General features: G+C 41.3%; 1 protein-coding gene across 9 annotated transcripts in view; it reads right to left on the bottom strand.

The window, feature by feature from the left end:
- Window positions 1–12,164, bottom strand: part of NINL (ninein like) — a 125,769-nt gene that overhangs the window by 80,314 nt on the left and 33,291 nt on the right. The window contains exon 1 of one of the 9 annotated variants that reach the window (XM_032606941.1): window positions 8,504–8,523. The exons of the other annotated variants lie outside the window; for them this stretch is intronic. The gene's annotated coding sequence lies outside the window, so the exon portion shown is untranslated. Of the gene's footprint in view, window positions 1–8,503; window positions 8,524–12,164 lie in introns of those variants that run through there. 9 annotated transcript variants of the gene reach the window in all.

Below are 12,164 nucleotides of genomic sequence, written 5' to 3'. Positions count from 1 at the left end.
TATATGTAGACTTTTTAATGATGGCCATTCTGACCAGTGTGAGGTGATACCTCATTGTAGTTTTGATTTGCATTTGTCTGATAATTAGCAATGTTGAGCATCCTTTCATGTGCCTATTGGTCATCTGTATGTCTTCTTTGGAGAAATGTCTATTTAGGTTTTCTGCCCATTTCTTTTTTTTGCTTGTTTTTTTATTATTGAGTTGTATGAGCTATTTGTCTATTTTGGAAATTAAGTCCTTGTCATTTGCAGTATTTGCAAATATTTTCTCCCAGTCCATAGGTTGTCTTTTTGCTTTGTTTATGGTTTCCTTTGCTGTGCAAAAGCTTATAAGTTTGATTAGGTCCCATTAGTTAATTTTTACTTTTACTTCTATTGCCTTGGGAGACTGACCTAAGAAAATATTGGTACAATTTATGTCAGAGAATATTTTACCCATGTTCTCTTCCATGGTGTCATGTCTTATATTTAAGTCTTTAAGTCATTTTGAGATTATTTTTGTGTATGGTATGAAGGAGTGTTCTAACTTCATTAATTTACATGCAGCTGTCAAACTTTCCCAACACCACTTGCTGAAGAGACTGTCTTTTCTCCATTGTATATTATTGCCTCCTTTGTCAAAGGTTAATTGACTGTAGCTGTGTGAGTTTATTTCTCGGTTCTCTATTCTGTTCTATTGCTCTATATGTCTGTTTTTGTGCCAATACCAAGTTGTTTTGATTACTGTAGCTTTGTAGTATTGTCTGAAGTCTGGAATGGTTATGCCTCCAGCTTTGTTGTTTTTCCTCAGGATTGCTTCGGCAATTCTAAGTCTTTTGTGATTCCATATAAATTTTAGGATTACTTGTTCTACTTCTGTGAAAAATGTCATGGGTAGTTTGATAGGGACTACATTAAATCTGTAGATTGCTTTGGGTAGTATGGTCACTTTAACATTATTAATTCTTCCAATCCAAGAGCAAAGCGTAGATTATTTCTAATATTTTGCTGTTATAAACAATACTACAGTAAATAATCTTATATATAGGTCATTGAGCACATGCATTAGCACATCTGAAAGATGTATTACTACAAATGATGGAAATACTGGGACAAAGGATCTGCACACTTATGATTTTGATAGATATGGCCAAATGCTCTGCATCGAATTTAAATGGGACACACCAGCAGTTTGTGTCCTCATTCCCTCATCAACACAGTGTTACAAGTATTTTTATTTATACTTTTGGGTTGTTTTTTTTTTTTTAGTATTTTTAAAATTACAAGACAGGACAATATAATATATATTACTGCAACGTTTTTTTTTTCAATTAACAATATATCATGAATAACTTTCCAGGTAGATAAACAGAACACTAACACACTTTTTCTTTTTTTTTTTTTTCTTTTTTTTTTTTTTTTGCGGTACGCGGGCCTCCCACAGCTGTGGCCTCTCCCGTTGCGGAGCACAGGCTCCGGACACACAGGCTCAGCGGCCATGGCTCACGGGCCCAGCCGCTCCGCGGCATGTGGGATCCTCCCATACCGGGGCACGAACCCGTGTCCCCTGCATCGGCAGGCGGACTCTCAACCACTGCGCCACCAGGGAAGCCCTAACACACTTTTTCTAAGTAAAATTTATACTGAAGTATAAATATTCAGGACTTCCCTGGTGGTCCAGTGGTTAAGACTGAACGCTTCCACTGCAGGGGGCACAGGTTCGATCCCTGGTTGGGAAAGATCCCACCTGCCATGTAGTGTGGCCAAAAAAAAAAAAAAAAAAGAATAAATATTCAAAGATAAAAGTACACAAATCATAAAAGTATGGCTCAAGGAATACTTACAAAGAGAACACACTCATGTAACTACCATCCAGAATAAGAAGAAGATACTGACAGAAGGCCCCATTAGTCATCATCCACAAAAGTAATAAAATGATTCTAACGCCCAGTTCCAACGTGTGTGTGTGTGTATGTGTGTGTGTGTGTGTGTGTTTTCCCACACCACCAAGCAATTCTCTGATACCAGCTGGGTGTCCTATAATTCTACTCAAATTTTTTTTAATTAATTAATTTTATTTTTGGCTGCATTGGGTCTTCGTTGCTGCGTGCTGGCTTTCTCTAGTTGTGGCGAGCGGGGGCTACTCTTTGTTGTGGTGCATGGGCTTCTCATTGCGGTGGCTTCTCTTGTGGAGCACAGGCTCTAGGCGTGCAGGCTTCAGTAGTTGTGGCATGCAGGCTTAGTAGTTGTGGCTCCTGGGCTCTAGAGCGCAGCTCAGTTGTTGTGGTGCACGGGCTTAGTTGCTCTGCGGCATGTGGGATCTTCCTGGACCAGGGCTCAAACCCATGTCCCCTGCAATGGCAGGTGGATTCTTAACCACTGCGCCACCAACAAAGTCCCTCTACTCAATTTTGACAGTATCCACCCAGAGACAGCATCAGACCCCACAGGTTAAGGGCTCAGTCCTACAAGACTGCCCCCCACCCCGACCTTCTTCAAGCACCAAATGCAAATCCAGGTCATCATCTGTGCTTCTGACTGAGGGGCTATAGAATGGAGGTTTTAATGACACTTTCCTTGGGTTTATTTAATTTGCTAGAGCAACAAAGAGCAGGGAGATTCAGGAAAGGAGTGATAGACACTGTGTCCATTTCCCACTTTCACAGCTTCTAGGCTGAGGGAAGCTCCAGCCCACACCATGTGAAGTAGCTATAACTTTGAGAGAAAAACAGTTTTGATAGCTTACAGAGTTTGAGGCAACCACAGCAACTGAAAAATGAGTGAGGAATCCAGAAAAGGAGAACACCAAAGAGAGAAAGCTCTGAATTCTGCAAATGTTACCTAACTCTCCAGAAAAACCCATGGACTATGCATGTGTGGAGCAGCCTCCAAGCCGCTCAGACAAGAATAAAAGAACTGAAATGAAATCTGACCTGCTTCAAGAGGCAGAGTTTTCAGTCTGAGTCCAATCTCACTGCCTACTAAAACAAACACAAATGAACACTCTTCAGAGAAATATAACAGAACCTTCATTCTCCACAACACAACTTCACAATGTCCAGGATACAATCCAAAATTATTCACAAAAATGAAGAACCAGGAAAGAGTAAGCCATTCTCAAGAGAAACCACAACCAGAGATTAACCTCAAGATGAATGAGATGTTGGAATTAGCTGCTTTAAAATCCTCTGCCAGCATAATTATACTCAAGGATGTGAAAGAAAAGATTCTCTTAATGAATGCACATAGCGAAAACCTCACCAGAGAAACAGAAACTATAAAACAGAGCTAAATGGAAATCTGAGAACTAAAAAACACAATACCTGAAATCTTAAAATTCCAATGAAGGACTTAACAGCAGAATGGATATGACAGAGGAAAAAGTCAGCAAACTTAAAGACAGATGAATAGAAATCATCTAATCTTAAGAAAAGAGAAAAGGGAATTTTTTAAAAATTAGCCTCAAGGATTAAAGAGACAATTGTCAAAGGTCTAGCATACATCCTAGAAGGAGAAGAGAGAGAATTAGGCAGAAAAACAGACTGAAGGACAAATGGCATAGATTATCCTAAATTAGGTGAAAAACAAAAATTTACAGATTCAGGAAACTCAGTAAACTCCATTTAGGATGAATGTTAATAAAGCCATACCCAGGCACATCAGAGTCAAACTGATAAAAACCAGTATAAGGAGAAAATCCTTGAAAACAGCCAAAGAAAAACAACACATCACGTATAAGGACACAACAATTCAAAATGACTGCTGACTTCTCATCAGAAACAATGGGCTCCAGAAGACGGTGCAACTTCATCTTTAACATGCTTAAAAACAAAACAAAAGGAACACTCTGTCCAACTATAATTTCATACAGAAAAAAATATCCATCAAGAGTGAAGATAAAATAATTTTGTGATTTAAAAAAAGCAACTAAGACAAATGCCAGCAGGCCTGTTCTAAAATAAATGGTAAAGGAAGCTCTTTAGCTGAAGAGAAATTATACCAGATGGAAACATATTTTTGGAAAGGAATAAACAGCATCCAGAAAAGTAAATATTGGAGTAAAATAAGAGAAAAATGTCTTAAACTTGGAAAAAATACAAACAACTAAAGTAAAATAATCATAACGTTGTCTTGTCAAATTTATAACATATGCAGATGTAATACACATAAAATCTAAACTATCATAAAATGGGTGAGATGGATGTATACATTTGCAGGATTTCTATATTACATGTGAAAGTGGTAGAATATTAACTCCAAATAAATTATGAAAAGTTAAGTCCACAAAAAAACCTGCACACAAATGTTTACAGCAGCTTTATTCATAATTGCCAATACTTGTTAATAACCAAAATGTCCTTCAATAGGTAAATAGATAAACTGTGGTACATCCATACAATGGAATATCATTCGCCACTTTTAATTAATTAATTAATTTTTGGCTGTGTTGAGTCTTTAACTGGGGAAGTCCCTATTCACCACTTTTAAAAAATGAACTATCAAACCATGAAAAGGCATGGAGGAACCTTAGATGCACACTACTAAGTGAAAGAAGATAATCTAAAACGGCCGCGTGCTGGGGCTTCCCTGGTGGCTCAGTGGTTAAGAATCCGCCTGGGTTCAAGCCTTGGTCCAGGAAGATCCCACATGCCATGGAGCAACTAAGCCCATGCGCCACAACTACTGAGCCTGCGCTCTAGAGCCTGCGAGCCACAACTACTAAGCCCGCGTGCTACAACTACTCAAGCCCACGTGCCTAGAGCCCATGCTCTGCAACAAGAGAAGCCACTGCAATGAGAAGCCCGTGCACCGCAACAAAGAGTGGCCCCCACTCGCCACAACTAGAGAAAGCCCACGTGCAGCAACAAAGACCCAATGCAGCCAAAAATAAATAAATAAAATAAATTTATTTTAAAAATAAATAAATAAATAATAAAATAAAAAGGCCACATGCTATATAATTCCAGGTATATGACATTCTGGAGAAAGTAAAACTGTGGAGACAGTAAAAAGATCAGTGGTTGCCAGGGGTGATGAGGGAACATGGCTGAACAGACAGAGCACAGGGAATTTAGGGCAATGAAACTTCTCAGTATGACACTGTAAAGGTGGAAACGTTATTATGCACTTAAAAAACCCACAGGATGTAAAACACAGAGAGTGAACCATAATGTAAACTATGGACTCTGGGTGATAATGACGTCAAGCAATGTAGGTTCGGTGAGGGATGTTGATGGTGGAGGAGGCTATGGGGTGGGAGAAGTATATGGGAACTCTCTGTACTGTCCATTCAATTTTGCTGTGAACCTAAGAGTGCTCTAAAAAAATAATGTCTATTAAAATTTTTTTTAAGAAAACAGAAAAAATGGTTGGATAAAATACTGATTATGCTACAACATTTATGACCCTTGAGAACATTATGCCTAATGAAAGAAGCCAGTCATAAAAGACCACATATAGTATGACTTCATGCATATGAAATGTTAGAATAGGCAAATCTATAGAGATAGAAAATAAATTAGTGGTTGCCCTGGGCTAGTGGGGGCGGGGTGTCAGAAAGAAGTGGGGAGTGACTGCTAATGTGGAATTCTTTAGAAATGATGAAACTGTTCTAAAATTTGTTGTGGTCATGGTTGCACAACCCTGTGAATATACTAAAAACCACTGAATTATACATATTAAATGGGTGAATTGATGGTATGTGAATTATATCTCATTAAAACCTGTCATTTTTTTAGAGTAAAGCTGCAATTTTTAAAAAGTAACTGGTTAGAGCCCATACCATGCATACTTTAAACATCAGAATGCTGAAGAGGCCATATTAATAGACTTCTAGAGACAGGGTATTATCAAAGATAGACTCTTCATAGTGATAATTCAGCAGGAAGGCACGTCATATATATCCACATGCTTAACAATAGAGTCTCAAAATAAACAAAGCAAAAAATGAAAGAACCAAAGATAGAAACAGACAAGTCCACAATTATAGTTGGAAATTTTAACTCCAGTTTCCCAGCAGGTGATAGAACTAGATTCCCCACCCCTCCCCCCGCCAAAAAAATCAGTAATGATACAGATGATCTACACAACACCATCGACTACCTTGCCTAAAAATAAATATGCTGGGACCTCCCTGGTGGTGCAGTGGTTAAGAATCCGCCTGCCAATGCAGGGGACACGGGTTCGAGCCCTGGTCTGGGAAGATCCCACATGCCACGGAGCACCTAAGCCTGTGCGCCACAACTACTGAGCCTGCACTCTAGAGCCCGTGAGCCACAACTACTGAGCCCATGTCCCACAACTACTGAAGCCCTCGCGCCTAGAGCCTGTGCTCTGCAACAAGAGAAGCCACCACAATGAGAGGCCCACACACCGCAACAAAGACCCAATGTAGCCAAAACTACATACATACGTACATAAAATAAATATGCTGAGTACAGTGAGCAGTGGTTAAGCATTCATTTCATAATAATTTTTTGTCTCCTCAGAAAGTATAAGGATCTTTCAGCGGTCTGAAATCTTTCTTTAAGTCTTCGTAAAGAAGCTGACCAAGGTAATTTGCACTGATGCCTTCTTCCTTCTTAACATCCTTTTCCAAACACGAAGATTCATTCAAAACCATTCCATTTCCCCCAAGGCACAGTCTCCTTATTCTTTCCTCTTAGACTTTTTTTTTTTTCTTTTGCGGTACGCAGGCCTCTCACTGTTGTGGCCTCTCCCGTTGTGGAGCACAGGCTCCAGACGCACAGGCTCAGCGGCCATGGCTCACGGGTCTAGCCGCTCCGCAGCATGTGGGATCTTCCCGGACCGGGGCACGAACCCGTGTCCCCTGCATCGGCAGGCAGACTCTCAACCACTGCGCCACCAGGGAAGCCCTCCTCTTAGACTTATAAATTCTCTACTCCACAGAACCCAGGTGGTTTTGATAAGAAGCCCTGCTTCCCTTCAGAAATGTGCTGAGGGCAAATCACAGCGGTCAGTCAGAGGTAGGGGGTATCCAGGCGGGTGGTTTTTGAGTGCTGCCAACACCACGCAGCAAAAAATGGACCTGGCCTGTATCCCCATTTCATCACACGGCAGCGAACCCCTGGAAGGCATTTGTTCATTTCCTAACAGCAAGCAGCAGAGTCGAGGCACAAGCTGGAGTCTCCTGCTTTTCCCAGGAGGTTGTTTCACCGCCAACGCCTTGTGATGTTCTCCAGAGTCTTAGGTTCCATAACACTGTTGCTTTTCAGTGGTTACCCGCCAGGTTCTGCCTCAAGAGACCCGTACAACTGCCTTCAACATAAGTGATTATCATGTAACGACCTGCATATGGCCTGAAAAGGCAGCCCCGTGTCCGGAGCATCTGCACACCAGAGAGCCTCCATCACACGGACGAGGCCACAGTGGGGGCTCACGCTCCTCCATCCTAAGGATCAAGGGCCCCAGGGCATGTCCTCTCCCTCAAACCACTTGCAGGTAATACAAGTTGCTCTGCATCTGTGGGACCGGGCTAGGACAGCAGGGAGGACATTAAAGAGGAGGTACCCGTTGGGGCTATGTACACCATGGGAGGATGCCAGGGACAGCTTATTTTTAAAAAGGAAGAAAGAAAAGCAAGTTGCAAAACTGTATTCTGTCATTCAAGAAATATTTACTGAGGGAATTCCCTGGCAGTCCAGGGCTTAGGACTCCGTGCTTTCACTGCTCAGGGCCTGGGTTCAACCCCTGATCAGGGAACCAGGGTCCCACAAGCTGCACGGCGAGGCCAGAAAAGAAAAAGAAAAAGAAGAAATATTTACTGAGCGTGGGCCATTCTAGGCACTTGGGACACTGCAACTAACGAAAAAGACAAACACTCTCGACCCGGCAAATAAGCAAATCTATCTTAGATGGTGCTAAGTGGTACAAGAGAAACAAAGCAGGAGCGGGTGGGGAAGTTGGCTCACAGTTTTAAATGGGTGGACTGGGAAGGCCTCCCCGTAAGGTGGCCTTTCTGCACACCTGAAGGTTCCCTCCCCTGGTCTGCATACATATGCTTCACAACCAGCCAGGTTGGCCTCAAATGATTTCAGGAGGTCCCTGAACCCCTGAGTACTCCCCTGCCTTCTTCTGAAACCTGAAATTCCTTTAATGAGGGTATAAAAAAACCTGTTTATTTACATACTCTCAAAGAGGAATATCTGATGGTTTTGGAAAAGCTGGCAGGCAGTGCTCCCATGTCACCAGGCGACCATGGAAGCATATGGCTGATGGCTGGGCTTTGCTCTGTCTTGGGAGAAGGGGGGCACCAATTCCAAGAAGACAGGGGCTCACTGAGTCAGGAGGAGCAAAGGGGGATATCAGACGGCACTCATCCAGGCTCTGCTACCTCTGCCTGGCTGGCGCAGGACAGAGCAGCTGTCTGCTGCGTGGCACTTAGGTTGTGCGGCCGACACCAGGCAGTTCCAGTACACTAACCATGATGTTTACACAAGACAATTTAGCAGTGGTTGAGCACCCTGGAGACTCACCGATCACCAGCACTAAGCTGAATCCTTACCTTCTGCACCATCCGCACTAAGGGGAGAGGAGAGCTCTCTAGCAGACCTGCTCTGAAAGAAACGTTAAAGAAAAGTCTTCAGATGGGAAGGAAATAATACCAGAGGGAAAACTGAAATTTCAGGAATAATGGAGGAGCAATAGAAATGGCAAATAACTATGTAAATATGAGACTTTTTTGTATGTACATGTGATGGATGGATGGATGACAGCAAAAAGCGAAACTTCTAACACTGAAGCAGTTTATGATGCATGAAGATGTAACACAAAGTGGTGGTGTGGTTTCTATGTTCCCCTTGAAGTGGCACAATCTTATTTTCAAGTAGGCAGAGACAAGCTAAATATGAGTCCTGTAATCTCTAGAGCAACCACTATACAAAGATACATGGTTAAAAACTTCAAGAGTAAAAAAAAAAAAAACAAAAAAACAAAAAAACTTCAAGAGTGATTAAAATGGGACACTAAGAATATAGTCAATAATAATGTAGGGGAATATAGTCAATAATAATGAAATATCTTTTATGGTGACAGATGGTAACTAGACTTACGGTGATCATTTTGAAATGTACAGAAATATCAAATCACTATGTTGTACACCAGGAACTAACATAGTGTTGTAGGTCAATTATACTTCAAAAACAAACAAACAAGCTCATAGAAAAAGATATCAGATTTGTGATTATTGGAGGGGTGTGGGGAGGGGGAATTGGATGAAGGTGGTCAAAAGGTACAAACTTCCAGTTATAAGATAAATAAATACTAGGGATGTAATGTACAACATGATAAACACAATTAAACACTGCTGTATGTTTTTTTTTTAATATTTTTAAATTTTATTTATTTTTGGCTGTGTTGGGTCATTTGCTGCACACGGGCTTTCTCTAGTTGTGGCAAGCGGGGGCTACTCTGATGCGGTGCAGGAGCTTCTCTTGTGGAGTACAGGTTCTAGGTGCACGGGCTTCAGTAGTTGCAGCATGTGGGCTTCAGTAGTTGCAGCATGTGGGCTTCAGTAGTCGTGGCTCGCGGGCTCTAGAGCGCAGGCTCAGTAGTTGTGGCACATGGGCTTAGTTGCTCTGCGGCATGTGGGATCTTCCCAAACCAGGGCTCGAACCTGTGTCCCCTGCATTGGCAGGCGGATTCTTAACCACTGCACCACCAGGGAAGCCCCACTGCTGTATGTTATATATGAAAATTGTTAAGAGAGTAAATCCTAACAGTTCTTATCACAAGGAAAAAATATTATTTTTTCATTTTCTTTTATTTTGTATCTATATGAAATGATAGGTGTTCACTAAACTTATTTTGGTAACTATTTCATGATGTATGTAAGTCAAATCATTCTGTACATCTTAAACTTACACAGTTTTGTATGTCAAATATATCTCAATAAAACTGAAAGAAAAAAATGAAATAATAAAAAAAGAAGGAATACTAAGAAACATTCAAGTAATCCAGGAAAGGAAAAGAGAGAAATAAAAATATAGAGGACAGTTATATGTCAACTGTACCTCAAAAAGCATACATACACACACACCGGGGACAAACAGAAAACAAATAATAAAACGATAGACCTATATCCAAACATATTAATGGTTACATTAAATGTAAATGGTCTAAACATAGTGACTAAAAGAGAGGGACTATGAGACCCAAATACATGTTCCCAACAAGAAATCTACCTCATTTTTTAGTAGAAGGATGGGTAAAATAAGCCATACAAATAACATTTCTTTACGTGAAGTGGCTATATTAACACCAGAAGTAGACTTTGGAGCAAGGAAATTACCAGAGATATAGAGGGGCATTAAATGACTTCAAAATGTCCACTCACCAAGAAGACATAATAATCCTAAATGTAGATAAACCCAAAAATAGACCAACAAAATACATGAAGCAAAAATGGACAGAACAAACTTCTTTTTCAGTTCCACCGCTTTCCTGGGGCAAAACTCTCTGGAGCCAGCAACACATAAACACATAAACAGTAGGTGACAACTGGAGGCTGGAGATAGAGAGAAGGAGTTTAAAACTCCTGGGCTGGGGGAAGGGAGAAGAGATGACACACATTCATGAGTTTTACTTCCAGGATCCCCACCAGGTCTTCATGGTAAAGACTGGAGAAAAAAAAAATCTCTCATGATTTGGACAGGGAGGAGAGGAAAACTTACAGTTTTGAAATGCACCCAGAAAAAAGTAACCATTTTGAAAAACCACCCATAGCAAATGCCTTGCCTCAAAAGAAAACTATTTTATCAGAGTCTTATCAGACCTGTGGGGAAGGGCAACTTGATAACTGGAGCGTCTTCTAGCCTCTCTGTCTTACAACAGGGAGGAAAAACAACAAAAAAAAAAAAAAAGAAAAGAAAAAAAAGGAAAAACTAAGAAACTTCTGAAGGGCACAGTCCAGGACCTCAGGCCCACAAAAACAGTCTGACTCACAGGATTACAGAATGCTTTCCTCGCCTAGCAACTCACCACCACATGCACAGGGCTCCAGTAGAAAAGCAGTTCATTACACCAAGAGAGCTGCAAGACACAGATTCCATTTCAGATAGAGTTTCTGGGGAAACCTATAGACAGTAGGGAGACAACAAAGGACACTTGAAGAATCTGAAGCCTCTACCACTTCAGCAAACGTCAAACACAGTAGGAGTTAGGATTCCTAGCCAGAAAAACATAAAACCTCACACTACACATCTACTTATTTCAGTTCCTATTATCCGATATGTCAAGTCCAGTTTTCAACAAATAGTTACAAGGTGAGCTAAAGGCAAGAAAAAGCAGAATTTGAGGAGATAAAGCAGGCATGAGAACCTGACTCAGATATGGCAAAGATTTTGCAATTATCAGACTGGGAGTTTAACTATGATTACTATGCTAGGACCTGTAATGGAAAAAAAAGTGGACAACCTACAAAAACAGATGGATAATATAAGCAGAGAGATGGAAATTCTAAGTAAGAATCAAAAGGAAATGCTAGAAATCAAAAAGACAGTAACAGAAATAAAGAATGCCTTTGATAGGCTCATCAGCAGACTGGACATGGCTGAGGAAAAATCACTGAGCTTTAATTTACGTCACTAGAAACTTCTCAAACTGAAAAACAAAGATAAAAAATAATGGAGGGGGGAAAAAAAGGAACAGAATATGCAAGAACTGTGAGACAATTACAAAAGGTGTAACATATGCATAATTAAAATATGAGAAGGGACTTCCCTGGCGGTCCAGTGGTTAAGACTCCACACTTCCACTGCAGGGGGCATGGGTTCAATCCCTGGTCGGGGAAGTAAGATCCTACATGCTGTGCAGCACAGCCAAGGAATAAAAAATAAGAATAAAAATAGGGGCTTCCCTGGAGGCGCAATGGTTAAGAATCTGCCTGCCAAAGCAGGGGACACGGGTTCAAGCCCTGGTCTGGGAAGAACCCACATGCCATGGAGCAACTAAGCCTGTGCGCCACAACTACTGAGCCTGCGCTCTAGAGCCCGTGAGCCACAACTACTGAGCCCACATGCCACAATTACTGAAGCCCGCATGCCTAGAGCCCATGCTCCACAACAAGAGAAGCCACTGCAATGAGAAGCCTGCACACCACAACGGAAGAGTAGCCCCCGCTCACCGCAACTAGAGGAAGCCCATGTGCAGCAACAAAGACCCAATGC

The sequence above is a fragment of the Phocoena sinus genome, chromosome 15 (genome assembly GCF_008692025.1).
Source record: "Phocoena sinus isolate mPhoSin1 chromosome 15, mPhoSin1.pri, whole genome shotgun sequence".
Taxonomy (NCBI): Eukaryota; Metazoa; Chordata; class Mammalia; order Artiodactyla; family Phocoenidae; genus Phocoena; species Phocoena sinus.
This window is presented reverse-complemented; position numbering and strand designations above follow the sequence as displayed.